We start from the raw sequence: 15154 nt of genomic DNA, 5'->3' as shown, positions 1-15154 counted from the left end.
CTTGTGTAATTTAGCCCTGGGATGAAGCTCACTGGCTGGAATTTCATTCCCCTTAGACCTGCTTTTAAACCACAACTCTACGCACAAGTGCATTGTACAGCATATACATTTAGAAAGAAGAAAAAACATTGCAATTAATTTAACATGCATTCTGCTTTACTTTCAAAAGGAATGTTCAGTGTCTCCTGTGGAAACATTGCTCACTTTCTCTGCTTCTTTTACCCACTTTCCATACTGCTACATTGATTACTGTTGGATTCCACAAAGCAAAAGAGTCTGACAGACAAGTCACTGTTTGAACATTCACTGCAGGAAGAGGTACCTGTCTCTATTGCCACGGCTACAATAAGCATTTCCTTCTCTGGCTGCTGTCCTTGGAAGCAAAGTGAAGTGAAAAAGAAGAGATTACGTTGGGGTTGGTTTTACAGCACTTGATGGATGTCTAGTAAAAGAAGCACAAGCTTATCGAGCAAAGAGTGTAACAGGAATTCAGAGTTCCACCTGAGAGAGAGACTAGTAAACTTCATATCAGGCAGGGTCAGGAGGTTTGTACGTGTGAGAGTGCACGCGAGTTGTATCTTCACAAAGACAGGACGCGATCCAGGGACTCGGCTCCCATCCATAACATTTAAGTGAATTGCAGAGATCTGAAGGCAGCTGATAAGCATGACGGCATGCTATAGAAGAGAAAGAACATCACTGTACTGCTGAAGATGCAGGCAAACTCACACACCGAGCGGGCATCTATTCACAAACACTCCCAAAGACATCACAACCACAAGACAAAACCGCACACATGGTACCTATAAAACACCCTATTAGGCCTCATCCCATCATATCTGAGTCCACCTCATCACTGACCTCACGCTATAAAACTTTAACACACCTCGGTGTGCGTGAACACACTCCTCGGTGTAATTACAGCAGCTCTAATAGGGTTGTGTACTTGTGTCTGCTCCTCGGGGTTTATTTGCTCAGTGTTTCCTCTGCAGATGGAGGCTTTACATGCCCAGGAGCCTATTATTGGCCTCTTGTCACCGTCCCAGTGAGCTGTGTTAAATCTATAACTGACAGCTGAGCGAGATATTGGAGGACTCTCCAGGAACAATGGTACGGTGAGAGAAACACTGTTGCTCTCGGAGAAAAAAAACAAGACAAGCCTTTACAAGCTACTCAGCTTTACAATGCTGATGATGATTATTATCGCGAGTTGGCGTGCTGCTGTGCTGCACTGATAGAGACCAGGTGTGTGTGTGTGTGTGTACTTCTGTATAATTGTGCGGCCACTCCTTGCGTCCGTTTGTCCAGAAAGCCATTACACTGGTAACAACAATGCAACATGACTAATGTCACACTTATGTAGCTGACACACTTGCCACCCTCCACGTCAGCTTCTGCATCACGGCTAATGTATGCATGCAGGCGGCCACCAGTTCACATTGTTTCCTACAACACACAATGAGCAGAGGCGCATTAGCAGTTGCAGTTATGCACATCACAGAGGATAATTGCCTTTGCATATTTCCTCATATGCGCTCCCCGCTCGGCCCGACTAGCGGTGGATTGGTTTCGAGTGCCAGTTGCAGAACCATTAATAGAAATTAAGTGCCAGAGAGAGCTACTGGAGAGAGACCAGTGGAGCCAGAATGGAGTTTATGTGAAAGATAAATACATTTCTACAGAAGAGTGCCTCCGTTTATTGGTTGGGAAATGCACTGTGATATGATAGAGGGGCAACAAATGAGTGTGGAATGGGACGATATGGCTGAGAGAGAAGAGAATGTTGCGGAATTAGAGGCCTGACTTGAATGGGAAATGCGGCAAATAAAGTTAGCCTGCATCTTAAGTTGTACCTTTGCACTCAGATGGCAGCTTGGGAGACCTCAGAGATCTTACAGATCCACTTAAATGTGCCCGCCATGTGTCATACATCCATTGAGTAATTTACCAACAAGCAATTGTAAAATATGTCAAAACACCACAGGCTTCCAGTCACTCCAGGTTGCTCTCTCTGTCCTGTGAGGTATTATCCTTCAGCCCTCAAGTGTCTCTCCCTCATGGCTGGCTGGTGTCAGACAGATTACACACTCATCACACACACACACACCCATGCATGTGCAAGTGTACATGCCTGCGCACAAATTCACCCGAGCTAATGAAAATTCAGCTTCGTCCCAAGCCGTCTAATGGGCCTAATAACAGAGAGTCACTGGGGGCCTTGCGAGTGTCAGACAGATTACAGGACGCCTGTGGACTAGACAGACAGGCCCCTAGCAGTGTCATCCAAAAGTACAATCCTCACCCACATGTGCGGCTCGCTCCATTAGGTGCAAAAACCCCTTTGACCACTAGGAGGCAAGGACGAGCTTTGCCAGAACAAAAAAACAAAAAGCCACTGAGGCTCCTCATAACACGCTGAGGTGCTGGATCTTCAATTACACACATGACTTCTCCCATTGTCATGTTGTTCCACGCAGCAACTGATCATGTTATGCATATGTACTGTATATTAGTCTTGCCGGCACTGTGCTCTATTAAAGTTTCATGATTTCATTGTTAAACTTTTTCTTTTCTGTGAATTCCAGATTCATTATTTCCTTAAAAAGCATCAGTTACTGAACCAGCTTGCTGAGGGTAACAGGGTTCATGCAATAGATGATATAACTGCTAACATTTTTGGACTGGATAAATAAAGTGCTACGTAAAAATTGGGGCTTCCTGATTGCGTTGTCTGCATCTGGGGCATCTGTAAGATTTATTCAGGCTATTCAGAATTCGTTTGACCGCTCTCTGGTTGCACAGAAAAGCACCTGTATCTCAAGGTTTTATATTTGTATTTGAATTGGCTTAACATTGATAAGATGTGGAGTAGTGTAAGTATGAATCTGCCGAGGGAGGAAGCTTGACTAACAGGAGTCACCCTCTCTTTATCTGTAGCCTCAACTAAATCAGCTTGCCCAGTTTTCTTAAGTTCAGCTGAAATTCTTTGCAGTGCCTGAAGGCCCCGATTCACCTGCAAACTGTTGATGGAAAAACATACACAAATTCCACTGTAGATGGACACAAAGCCACAAAGAAACAGGGAAAGATTAAGGAAAAGACTAAGACAGGAAAATGAGAAGGAAAAAGAAAAAAATTGCAGAGAAGGAGACACAAATCTATTAGATAAAAACAAAAAAGCTGAGATGCAAAAAATGCATAGACACAAAACAACCATGAAGGCGTATAAAATCCCTGAAAAAAGATGCAGAATAAAAAAAAAAGACATAAAATGACTAAAGTGAGACCTCAAAGAGGTGATTCTGTACATCTGCATGCTGCATTTTCAGTGGTAGAAACTTTTCATCACTAGTCTTCTTCAATCTCAGCTGACGTTTCCACACCCTTACGAATGGTACATTTGCATTATGACAGAAACTAGCAGTACTGACAATGGGCCTTGAGGTCAGTTCCATGACTGTCATCGACATTGCTCAATGGCTATAAGTGTGATTCCTAGAGAGTTGGGGAATGGAAATCGTACCATTGTAAGATGGTGAAAGATGTTACACCATAACTCTAACCTTAACCCCTGTTTGGTTAAGAGATGGTCATTCTCTTTTCACGTGCCTTCTTGACTCCCCACTCAAACAATTGTTCCTCCCTGATCAATCCAAATATTAATAGTACTGATACCAACACTTGTAACGGCATTGGATCGACACTAGTACAATGAGATCAATACTTGACTTCTATCCTCTCAGTACGTACCCCAGTGAATTGTGTGTTTATATATATTGTGAAAGTAACGATGGACCCGACCACATACTGCACTTTAACACACTTCCTGGATTTCCAGCTGTTGTATTTCCAACTCACAGCCGTAGCTTTTCAGCTGCGTCCTACACACAACAAAAACAGCAACCCGCTCCTCAGGTCCCGGCACGTTTAATAGGGGAGCTGATTGAGCTCAGGTGTGTCTTCCTCCCCCGCAGCTGTGCCATGAACCACACCCTGCCGCATACATATACATACATATACTTACACACATATATATATATATATATATATATATATATAAACATAAATTTCCTGCACAGTATCTTAGGTGTTCCTAGGACTGCGCTCTTCTGGACAGACATCTCGGATGTTCTTCCTGGGATCTGCTGGAGCCACTTGCCTAGCTTGGGAGTCTCTGTGCCTAGTGCTCCGATTCCGATTATCACTGGGACCATTGTTACCTTCACCCTCCTCATCTTCTCGAGCTCTTCTCTGAGCCCTCGGTACTTCTCCAGCTTCTCGTGTTCCTTCTTCCTGATGTTACTGTCATTCGGTATCATACATCTATGATCTATATCTCTATATATCTCTAGATAGCTAGATAGACTTTAATACCTCACAATGAAATGACTGTGATGTCTATTTTACTTATAGCTTATAGCACATTTAAAGAACAGAAGCTGACCCACAATACTTTTAGTGACAGACACACTTACAATCCAGGTCTCCAAGCAACACAGTTTCATGACAGACTGAAAGGTGTCTTTTGTTGTCTGGGCTCACAGCCCATTGTTAGTCAGTGACACTAGTTTTGGTCATTATGCAAATGTCCTGAAACCTGCAGTCATCTGAGACTGAAGAAGTCACTTGGAACACCGATGGAATGTTTCTCCCACTGAAAACGCTACATGCAGATGGACAGAATCAGCTGGGATTTCCTTACCTGGATGACTAAGCATGCATCATGACTAAAGTGACACAAAAATCCAATGCATAAAGAAAAAAAATGCCTTAAAAGAGATGAAAAACAACATAACAGCAACGCAAAACATCTATAAACGAGAATGAAAGAACTAGAAAAAGATGCAAAGTATATACAAAGTAATGAAACTAGGTAGGAAAACAACTACAATGGTTTGCAACAAGTAAAAGAAAAAACACAAAATGCAAAAAACAACAAGAAGAACAAGAAACGTACAAAACAACAACAGAATGAAAGCTGATGATTACAAAGAGATGCAAAACATCTGCAGGATGTAAAGCAAAGAAAAAGACTGCACATAAAATCGGAGCAACTATAAAGAAATATGACAGAACTGCATATAAGCCCAAAGAAACTATGCAAATAAAATGACAGGAAAGACATGCAAACAGCTGAAAGGGGAGACCAGAAAGTCCGCAAGCTCAAAATGGCTAAAGAGCATACAGGAGCAACAACAACAAAGAGATGCAAAATGATTAAAAGGAAACAACAAACGAGTGGAAAACTCTCTTTCAGATTGAGTGTCTTGTTCCTTTGTGGCAGGGAGCCTTTTTACATGTTACTCAAGGGCCCATTTTCTCATAATCTACCCATGCTAAAAAGCAAAAGAAAATTCCATTAAACACAAGTGAGCCCAATGTCAAACATAGACACAGCAGCCTATTTGATCAAACACAAAGTCCGAGCCACAGGGGACTGAATTACGATTGCCATTCTGGGGGCTTTGAGCTTCCAGGCTGATCCCATGTCAAGAGGAAGCTGAGGGATACTTTCACGTGTCAGCTTAGACAAGTGGAGAGAGAGGGTACCGGGTCTGCGTCTGAACTCTACCTGAACTCCAAATAACTTTCCCTGAAGTCATTTAAAGTCATCCCAAGAGTGGGAAGAAGAGAGAGGGTGGTTCAGGGGGGCTGAACAGGGGGACACACAACAGAGAGAATAGATGAGGGAAGAGCTGCGAGGATGTGACGGGAGGAACAAATGTGCATCATTCCGAACAGGCTGAGGAACGTGAAAAGAGGACGAGGAGAGGACGAGTAGAGGACGAGGAGAGGCATAGCGGTAGTGGACACGGATGCCAAGGGAGCAATGAGCACACTGGCTCACCTTGACCCTTGACCCTTGATAAAGTCAAGACTTTGGCACTTAAACTGCAGCTCAACATGTCTCTTCTTTTCAGCCACAAGCTGTATAAACTCTATTGACCTTTGCATCTAACACATATGGATTTCTACATGGACACATATGACTATCCACTTGCTCTATCATTATTAATTTGTATTGATTCCATCCGACTCAATATGAATCACTAAAACCTGGCTGAATTACTTCACCTGTGACGTACAAGTATCCTTCTTAGGAGTCATCACAGCTTTGGAGAAGTGGAAAAGTGACAAAGTAGTGCTTTGCCTTTGTGTTGGGTCAGATCCTGGGGCCAGTTGCAAATGCAAACTTCCAGCTATCAGCATTCAGCAGATGATGCTGCTCAGCCTGGAAAGCCTGGAAATGGCATCAATATTCAGCTATATATACATTTCCAACATTCTGCAACATGCTGTTACAAAGGCTGTAGCCAGTTTGGCCTATTGAACAGTCAAACACATGGCTTTAGATTTCAGAAGGGAAACAACGGATGCAGCCCTCCAGTGTTTAGAAGACAGATATGTTTCCTCCACAATAAAAACATAAACAATGGACTTACTTATTTGCTTAGGGAAACTGCCAATATATGATGAAATATATCGTTGGGCCTAATTTTTGTGTTTTTCTTTATATAAATCAAAACTTTTCCATCACAAGCTGATGCAGAAAAAGGACAAAGTTCACCAGAAATTCAGTGTTTGATGCTCAAAAGTTCCCAGAGAAAGACCCACAGATCTCTTCCTTCATTTATCCCTGCTAATGCTGAAAAACAACCCCCACAACAAAAAATTAATTAATTAATTAAAAAAGAAAAAAATATCACCCCAACAGAGCACTTCACTCTCAGACTAATGGTAGGTACTAGGGATATTTTTCCCTTTGCAATAGGTCTAGGCTGTTTGGGTTTCCCATAATGCACTGAGAGTTTCTTATTCAATATTTTATTGAATAATTAAAGTTTTTTTAAACTCTCTGTGGATCTATACACCTCTCTGCATATAATTACGAGTTAATATTAATATCTGGCTCTCTCCCACAGTGCGTTTTTGTTCTGTCTTCCTCCCTTCACCCCGATCAGATGGGGCAGGTGCCCAGATGTCTGTCCTCTAGGTCTGTGTTGTTCAGTTTGAAGTTTCTTCCTGTTAAAAGGAAGTTTGTCCTTCCCCCTGTCACCAAGTACTTGCTCATAGGTGGTCATCTGACTGTTGGAGTTTCCTCTTTAATACTGTTGGATCTGCACCTTGCTATATAAAGCACATTGAGGTGACTGTTATAAATAAAATATCAATAAAACTGAATTGAACTGAAACTCATATTACCTTCCAGACGTCTATAGACTCTGTGAATAAGTGCATGTAAAACCTTTGCTGATGAATCTTATAATAAATAAATAAAAAAACACGCAGAGGAAGTCTTAAATCACATGCTCAAAATATAAAAAGCCCCGCCCCTCCCAAAAAAAAAAAGCAACAACAACTCTGTGATGCTGCAGAGTCTGACACCCTCCTCTGTGAGCATCTACCATCTTCCTTGTTCCCTATACACCCCCCCCCCCCCCCACAACCACCCACTCAACCACTTACAGCTCTACCCCACCTAGACTCACCCCCCCCCCTCCCCCACCACCTCCACCAACGTGCCCTCCTCGACAACCCTCCCCCATCCTGTTAGTAAGCTCGGACATGCTTCCCAGCCCACTGCCCACACATTTCTCAGCTCCTCTTCATTTTGGACACTCATACATTTATGGAGTGATTCGGTGCAGTTCTTCCTCCGAGGCATCCAGGATTACTGGACATACTGAACTGTGGCGATCAGAGGGGAGGGGGGCATGGAGGAGCATTGGGAGGGGGTTAGGGGAGTTAGTGGGGGGGGGGGGGGTCTTTAAATTTTTAAATGGAAAAATGACAAGCAGGATAGGGGGGGAAAAAGCAAGCAGTGGAGAGAGGAATCAAGCTTGTTTTTTTTTTACTCAATATAGGCACGTGTGTCTGTGTGTGTGTGTGTGTCTGTGTGTGTGTGTGTGTAAAGTGCACCGTATAGCCCATTATGTGTATGGTTATGTTTGTGTGGGTGTGTTTGATGGAGGGTGGTAAGCCTTGTGTGACATGTTACCAGTAATTTAAGGCTCTCTTTTGGTGCAACACCTACTTTTTTCTCTCTTCTTTTATCTCTTGAAACACTGTCTATATCACCAATGAGACTGTCTGTGGCCGTGTGTGTGTGTGTCTGTGATTGACTGAGAGATGGTGTATGTTGTACTCTAATTAACACCTAAACACACAGGAGAGTGCTGCAGCCAGACAGCAGATAAATCAGACGAGGCTATAAGATCGTAACAGTCTAACAGACGATATCGGCTGCAGTGCAGCTTTAACACACTTGATGAACTGACAATACAGCGGCTAGCCGCGAGCAGCTACACAATCCCAGAGCATTGGATTGTGGGGGGACAATTTTGTGTCTGCACTGCAACTTTCTTTGTCCTGACTACAAAGATGCAGCAAGTAATGAGACCAACACCCGGAAAGGTCTTTTCTTTCCTCCCCACATTCATTTGCTAATACATGCCCACTGCATTTCTATATGTTTCCCTCCAATTACCAGCATTACTCAAAGTCAGAGTTTCTCCCAGCACATTTTTCATTTTTCACTTCCCTCACTCTCATTCATTAATTTGAATATCTCAACCCCGACCGAGTGGTTGGAGGCAAACACAACAGTGGCAGCAGAAATGAGCGTGTTCCCTTATGTGTGTGTGTGTGTTTTTTCTCTCTGCTTTTACATGCCACCCTCCCTCTCTGCTGCTTTAAGCACTGCGGGCGTGAAGGAGATGGATCCCAGCAGTGCAGTATGGTCTGGCACTGGTGTGTCCCAGCCCCAGGGGAGTCTGGGAGAACAACTCCCAGTGGAGGTTTGTTTAAATGCTAGAGGGAGTGTTTGCCCTGGACTAGACTCTCTTGCGCAAATTGATATGTCTGTGTTATTGATTGTAGGACTGCAGGAAAAAGAAGGGAAAAAACTGTATAAGGCTTTGTTATGCATTCATTATATTTTAGTCATACAGGGTGACATCGCATTGCTCTTGGAGATTTTTGTATCAGAGGCGTTGAATTCATATCTGCACTTAAAAAATGCTTTGGGATATTCATGAAAAATGAACCCATGACATCACCTTCAAACGAAATACATGTTTGTGAATGAGCAGAAGACAACTGTGACAGTGAAGGTGCCAGGAAGGTGGATGAGTTTAAATACCTGGGGGTCAACCATCCAAAGCAATGCACAGGGTGCAAAATGGATGAAGAAGAGAGAGCAGGCAGGTTGGTGTTGGTGGAGACGACTTTCAGCGGTGATCTGGGACAGAAGGATAGCAGCAAGAGTGAAAGGGAAGGTTTCTATGATGGTAGGGAGACCTGCTATAGTGTATGTACGAGCAGAAGATGTTCAGATTTTCATTAAAAGTGACAAAATTAGAAGTGAGTATATTGGCCGGACAGCTCAGGTTGAGTGGTTTGAAGAAAAAATAAGAGAGGCAAGCCTGAGGTGGTTTGGACGTGTGCCCAGGTGGGACAGTGGATATGCAGGTGTGACAGGAGATGATGCTAGGGTGAGATGGAGGCTGTTAATTCACTTTAAAGAGAGCAGCTTTAAGACACGGCACAAGTAACTGGATTAGTTTCAGGTGTGAACACAGGTAAAGGCCTTGAAGCCCCTATTCCATTAGTACCGGCTCGGATCATCTTGCCACAACTCAACTGGGATATACTGGTTTGCCATTAAAATCGTGTACCATTGTGTGGTCGTCATCACAGCAACGCAACCAATTGTCCCATGATGTAATTAGTATGCAAGACGAACACTACAACAAAGGTGGATGTTGAGACAACGATGTATGTACTGCTCCGCCTGTGGCTTTTTGTCAGACTCGGGGAAAACTGCGTTGTTTTTTGTAGCCATTTCCCTCGTTGCCAGGTTTCAAAAAATGATGGATGCATGTGTGTGAAACTTGGCAAGACGCTCAAGACGCACTCCTTGAGTAACACCACTGACCAGCCAATTGGTAGCATGCAGTCTGACAATGTCACATTTTAGAACCTACTCAGATCGCTTGAAACCTCAGCTGAGCAGGTACTAAAAAGTACCTGGTACCAGGTACTATGGCCTAATGGAAAACCCTGAAAAGCGTATTTATTTTACAGTGTGAGCCAAACAGCCAAAAAGAGAACATTAAGGCATCTGCAAATCTATTTTAAATGGACGTGTATTCATTAATGTCAGTGGTTCTAAAAGTGAGGTATGCAGATGGCCCATAACCAAGATGGCCACAAAACATTGTAAATTAAGTTGTAAGTGCATGTCAACAGATGGATCATTTATGGAAACAAAGCAACTATGTGTTCCACGCCCTCACCCACTTTATTTCTGGCCTGCTAGAAGCTCCCACATGACTGCGTCACATCATGGCGGTCGGCATTTGTTGAACTAGTGTTGGGAGCTCCTTGGAAAATGTTGTTGTCTGTAATCGGAAACATGGAAAAAGTACAAACATTATGCTGTTGCTGTTAGGTGAAGTCAAAGAAATGCAGCTGGAGCACAATATTCCCAAAACAAAAAGCGTGACTCTGCACTAATGAGCTTAGAGTACAGGTTAAATAAAAATGCATAACATTAAAAAACCTTCTTAAATCTTAAACATTTTCAGAAGGCATCTGTAAAGACTGTGGCCTTGAAGTCACACTACAACTTGCATGTGCTTTAAATGACTTAAAGAGAATCATATCTAAACTCATATAGAGATGATGTCTAGCTTTTTTTGTTGTATAATTAGGTGAGTAGATTATATTTTACTCAAGCAGTGTAAAATATTACACTAGTTGCAGAGTAATGCACATTACAGCCAATGTAATATGTAATATATTAGTATATTAGTAGTAAGTTAAATAACTGGGCTTGGATGATATGATAGATTCATCCTTTTATCACGTCTTTATTATGTAGTAGCCATTATAATAGAAACACTGGCTACAGCTGATACAGTCACATATTATATACTGTTGGATTCAGCTCAGTCAGACCTTTTCCAGCAAACTCTGGTTAACGTGTCCAATTTCAGTGTTTCACATTCAATTTTGAAATGTATGCTGTGCTGTGTTTCCTCGGTGCATAAGAGCATTCACATCCATTATTTTAAGACCTTTAGAAAAAGCCTCTGCTGTTCAGTTTGGTATCATTTAACTTATTAGTATTGGTAAATGGACTGGTTCTTATATAGCGCTTTTCTACTCATCTGAGCACTCAAAGCGCTTTACACAACTTGTGCATTCACCCATGCACATCTTTCTAAGTGCTTTATAGCTAACATTCACACACATTCATACTCCGATGGATGCATTGGAGAGCAATTTGGGGTTAGTATCTTGCCCAAGGATATTTGGCATGCAGACTAGGGGAAGCCAGGAATTGAACCACCAACCTTCCGATCAGTAGATGACCTGCTCTACCACCTGAGCTACAGCCACCCCGTATTCTACAATATTTGTCTATTTAACCAGTTTTGTGTGTGTTTATGCGTTCTTGTGTTTTGTTCCACCTCCTTTAGGGGTAATACAGTGCTTAAAACAAAAGCACTTTTCGTGTCCTTTCCTCTAAACTAATTTACCAGAACTGAACATTTTCTGTTTAAACTCTGTTATACTGCCCCCAAGTTGAAGTTAATAAAATACACGTTTAATAGAAGTCTACAGGTACTGTGTGGGATTTAAGATGGTTATGAAGCCCTGTTACAGTGTTAGGAAAACACAGTGTTAGTATTTCCTTTCAAGACAGCACAGGTGTAGAAGTAAAGAAATAAAACAAATAAATAAATGAACTATAGAGAAGTTGCGTTTACTGTTCAAGTTAAAAGCCGTTGCTGGAAGTGTCCTTTAACAAGTACTTTGGTGGCACATTCTTCTCCTTCACGTTGTCAGATTGTTTGTGTTCGCGCAAGGCCGCCGCAGAAGCGCTCTTTTCACCGTATTTCCAGACATTTAAGTTGAGCGGCCCTTCATCTTCCCATCTGTATAGATCAGACTGCTTTCATCTCTCCGGCTTCACGGTGGTAAAAAGATAAAGATAAAGAAAGCAAAGAAAGAGTACGAAAAGAAAGGAAGAACATCCTGTAAGTGAGAGTTTACCTCGGAACAACGCCGTCTGAGGCTGTCTGCAGGAGACATTATGTCATGTGTTACGAGGCAAGAAGACTGCTGCAGTCGATATCTCGCAGCGTGCATTTCTTCCCCCCGCCTCCCCTCTGTCTCATTGTGAGCGAAGAACCTGTGGACCTGTGGATGCCGTTGCAGGCTCCTCTCTGACACAATACATATTCACATGAACCCCCTCGCAGCAGCTCCCGATTGCTGCTGGCAAGGTTAGCTCTGTTTATGAAACCATCAATTACACATATTTAATTTTGTAAAAGAAACGCCGCCACGCTGACTGAATCCAGACCGAGTGTCCCCCTGAGCGCTGGGATAAATAGAGCAAGGGAAGAGGAGGAGGAGGAGGAGACGAGAGAGGGTGAGCAAGAGTGAGAGACACGGGGAGAGAGGGAGGCAGACTTCATTAATTCTGTCGTCCATCTAATTGGAGCCCTGTTGGGCCCTGCAGCTAAAATGAGGTCCGAAACAAGTTCTAATGAGAAACCCCCCCAAAAAAAAGATGTAAAAGGGGGAAAAAGTTGGAGCTACTCGTATCTAGAGAACAACCTTGGGCAAAATCAAGACTTCATGTACCATACAGACCCTTGGGATGTCCCAAACTCCCTCGGTTGGACGCTGATTAAAATTGGATTGTATTCATTCTAAATAATGAAACTAGAGGCCTACCTGAACTTTCTAATCTGACAAAATGATGTAGTGAGGCAGAAAATGCGAAGAGGTTCTCGATCAGAAATTCACCACCCTGCTGATATTTGCATTATAGGCCTATACTTACGAAAACGGCACGCACAGAAAGCTCTGTTGGAGCGTTGAGCAACACAAGGAGGCAGCAAGTGCACCGCTCTGCGTCTCACTCTCTGACCTTCCTGTTGAACAAACCAAAAGACAAGAAGAGCAGTAAAGTCTCTCCTCTGCGAGACTTCTACAAGATCAACGTCAAGATAAATTTTTCAGATAGTCCATCTTAAAAATCCTTAGAATAGAAAAAGAAGCAAAAAACCATCCATTTTGATGTAATTACAATTCCCTGGGTGCATATCAGAGCGCCACCCCAAAGTCCCAGTCATAACAAATGTGGCATCATAGGCGACTCTGGTTATAATGGCATCAGTGGATCAAGTCTTTGTCTTTCATTATGGCTGTGATCAAAACCAAAAGCCAGACCACAAATTAAAGGAAACTGAGCTGAACAAGGAAAACAAGCACAGCCAAATAAACAACAAGAAACTGTGCGAAGGAGAAGAGAGGATATTAAAGTACAATAGATTGCGCGGACAGGAGAGTTATTAAATAGACTACGGGAGAAAAAAAAAGTAGAGCAGTGTAAAGTGAAGTCAAATGGAACTGAGTGCTGGAAAGTAGAGTAAAAGAGTCTAAGAGGGAGTAATGGAGAGGAGTGGAGCTGCGTAAAGAGAAGTCAAGCAGGGAGAATGCAGAGTGATTCAAGTACAGAGTCTGGGTTCGAGCCAGTGGGAGCAGCACTGCTGTTTTTATTTATTTATTAGTAAAACTAAATTACAAACTTGCACAGTAATGCAAGCATCAGCCAATCAGAGGAAAGCTGGCTTAAAAAGATGGTGATATGACAGGGATGGGGAGCTACACACGGGATAAGACAAAGAAGGATTATTCTGAACTGTGATTCATGCAAAGCTACTTTAAGAGAATTCAATACTTTAAATTTGGGATTGGAAATGAACTCAAGTCAACTTTAAACACGGATACTGTGTTTTGCTTTTGTCTAAGGTGTGTACGTTTTTACATTAATTCGATAATTATACGGTGGCCCTGAGACTTCAAGTGCACTGCAATTTAAGAAAATGCCGGGAAACTGATGCCAAAGGACACAAAACACAACAGAAAGTCAATAAAAAACACAATGAAAGTTGAATGAAACACAAGGGAAAAAGAAAGATTTTCAGAAAAAAACAACAGAAGTGTTTTTGGGGAAACAATAACATGATGGACCAGCCGTGGAAGAGACAAGCTAATAGCAAACATGTATTTACATCATTACATGAATCATGTGATGAAAACACACATTACTTTGCATCTTTCTCTCCCACACAACTCACACAACATACAACCTTTACTCTCAGGGCCATAAATAGAAATTAGCATGCTATCAGCCTGCTACAAAAAATGCTTGAATGTATCTAGAGCTAATTTATCTCTTAAGAACGTTTAAAGTGGTGATTTTGAACTCATCCATGTATTTCATTGTAAGGTTTAAAGGATGTGGCTATGTTTATTGACACAGGTGCAAATGTCAAGCAACCAATAGGCAATCACACTGGCCATCTTTTATATACAGCCCACCTCATGAGTGGTGGCACTTTCTGTTTTTATTTAATTACGTACAACCCTTTTGTTAGTTAGTTTAAAGATGGCCACAGAGCTACGATTATAACTTGAACCCTGACTGGACCAGAGCACATCAGAGTGGATTACGGGAAGAGCAGAGTTGGGTACAGATGAGATTATTAAAGTACAGAGGAGTAAAGTATCGCAGAGTAGAGCGGACTGGAGTACACTAGAGCTGTGTAGGGGTGAGCAGAGATAAGTAGAGATGGAAAGGAGCAGAACACAGTGTAGGCAGCACTGTTGCCTCTCAGCAAGAAGGTCAGGGCAGGGCCTTTCTGCGTGGACTTTACTCCCTGTGCTTGCACAGTTACCTCAGGGAATACTTTAATTCACCACGTGCCCTTTTTCCACTGGCTTAGAGCAGGAGTTGATCCCCGAGTGCTCTGTACAGCTGCCCACTGCTCCTGATACTTACTACGGGTTAAATGCAGAGACTGAGTTTCGCTACTACGGATCAATAAAGGATAACTTTAACTAGTATAGAAAAGTTGGACAGCTAAAATCATACCGAGCAAAGAGCCGATCAGAATACAGAGTGATATAGAGTACATGTAGTCCACAACAGTGCAAAATATATAGTAGAGTAGGACACTGGAAAAGTACAGTGGGTTAGAGCGCAGTACAAAGTAAAGCACGAGTGAAGTACAGAGGAGTAGATTCCATTAAAGTGCAGTTCAGCAGATCAGGGTACTTGTTGACGTGT

At 42.5% G+C, this 15154-nt stretch overlaps 1 protein-coding gene across 1 annotated transcript in view; it reads right to left on the bottom strand.

The window, feature by feature from the left end:
• Positions 1-9202, bottom strand: part of nrsn1l (neurensin 1-like) — a 49575-nt gene extending 40373 nt beyond the window's left edge. The window contains exon 1 of the mRNA XM_006806650.3: positions 9143-9202. The gene's annotated coding sequence lies outside the window, so the exon portion shown is untranslated. The remainder of the gene's footprint in view (positions 1-9142) is intronic.
• Between the last annotated feature and the right edge of the window lie 5952 nt (positions 9203-15154).

This window comes from Neolamprologus brichardi, chromosome 22 (genome assembly GCF_056152115.1).
Source record: "Neolamprologus brichardi isolate AB-2024 chromosome 22, ASM5615211v1, whole genome shotgun sequence".
NCBI classification, from domain to species: Eukaryota; Metazoa; Chordata; class Actinopteri; order Cichliformes; family Cichlidae; genus Neolamprologus; species Neolamprologus brichardi.
This window is presented reverse-complemented; position numbering and strand designations above follow the sequence as displayed.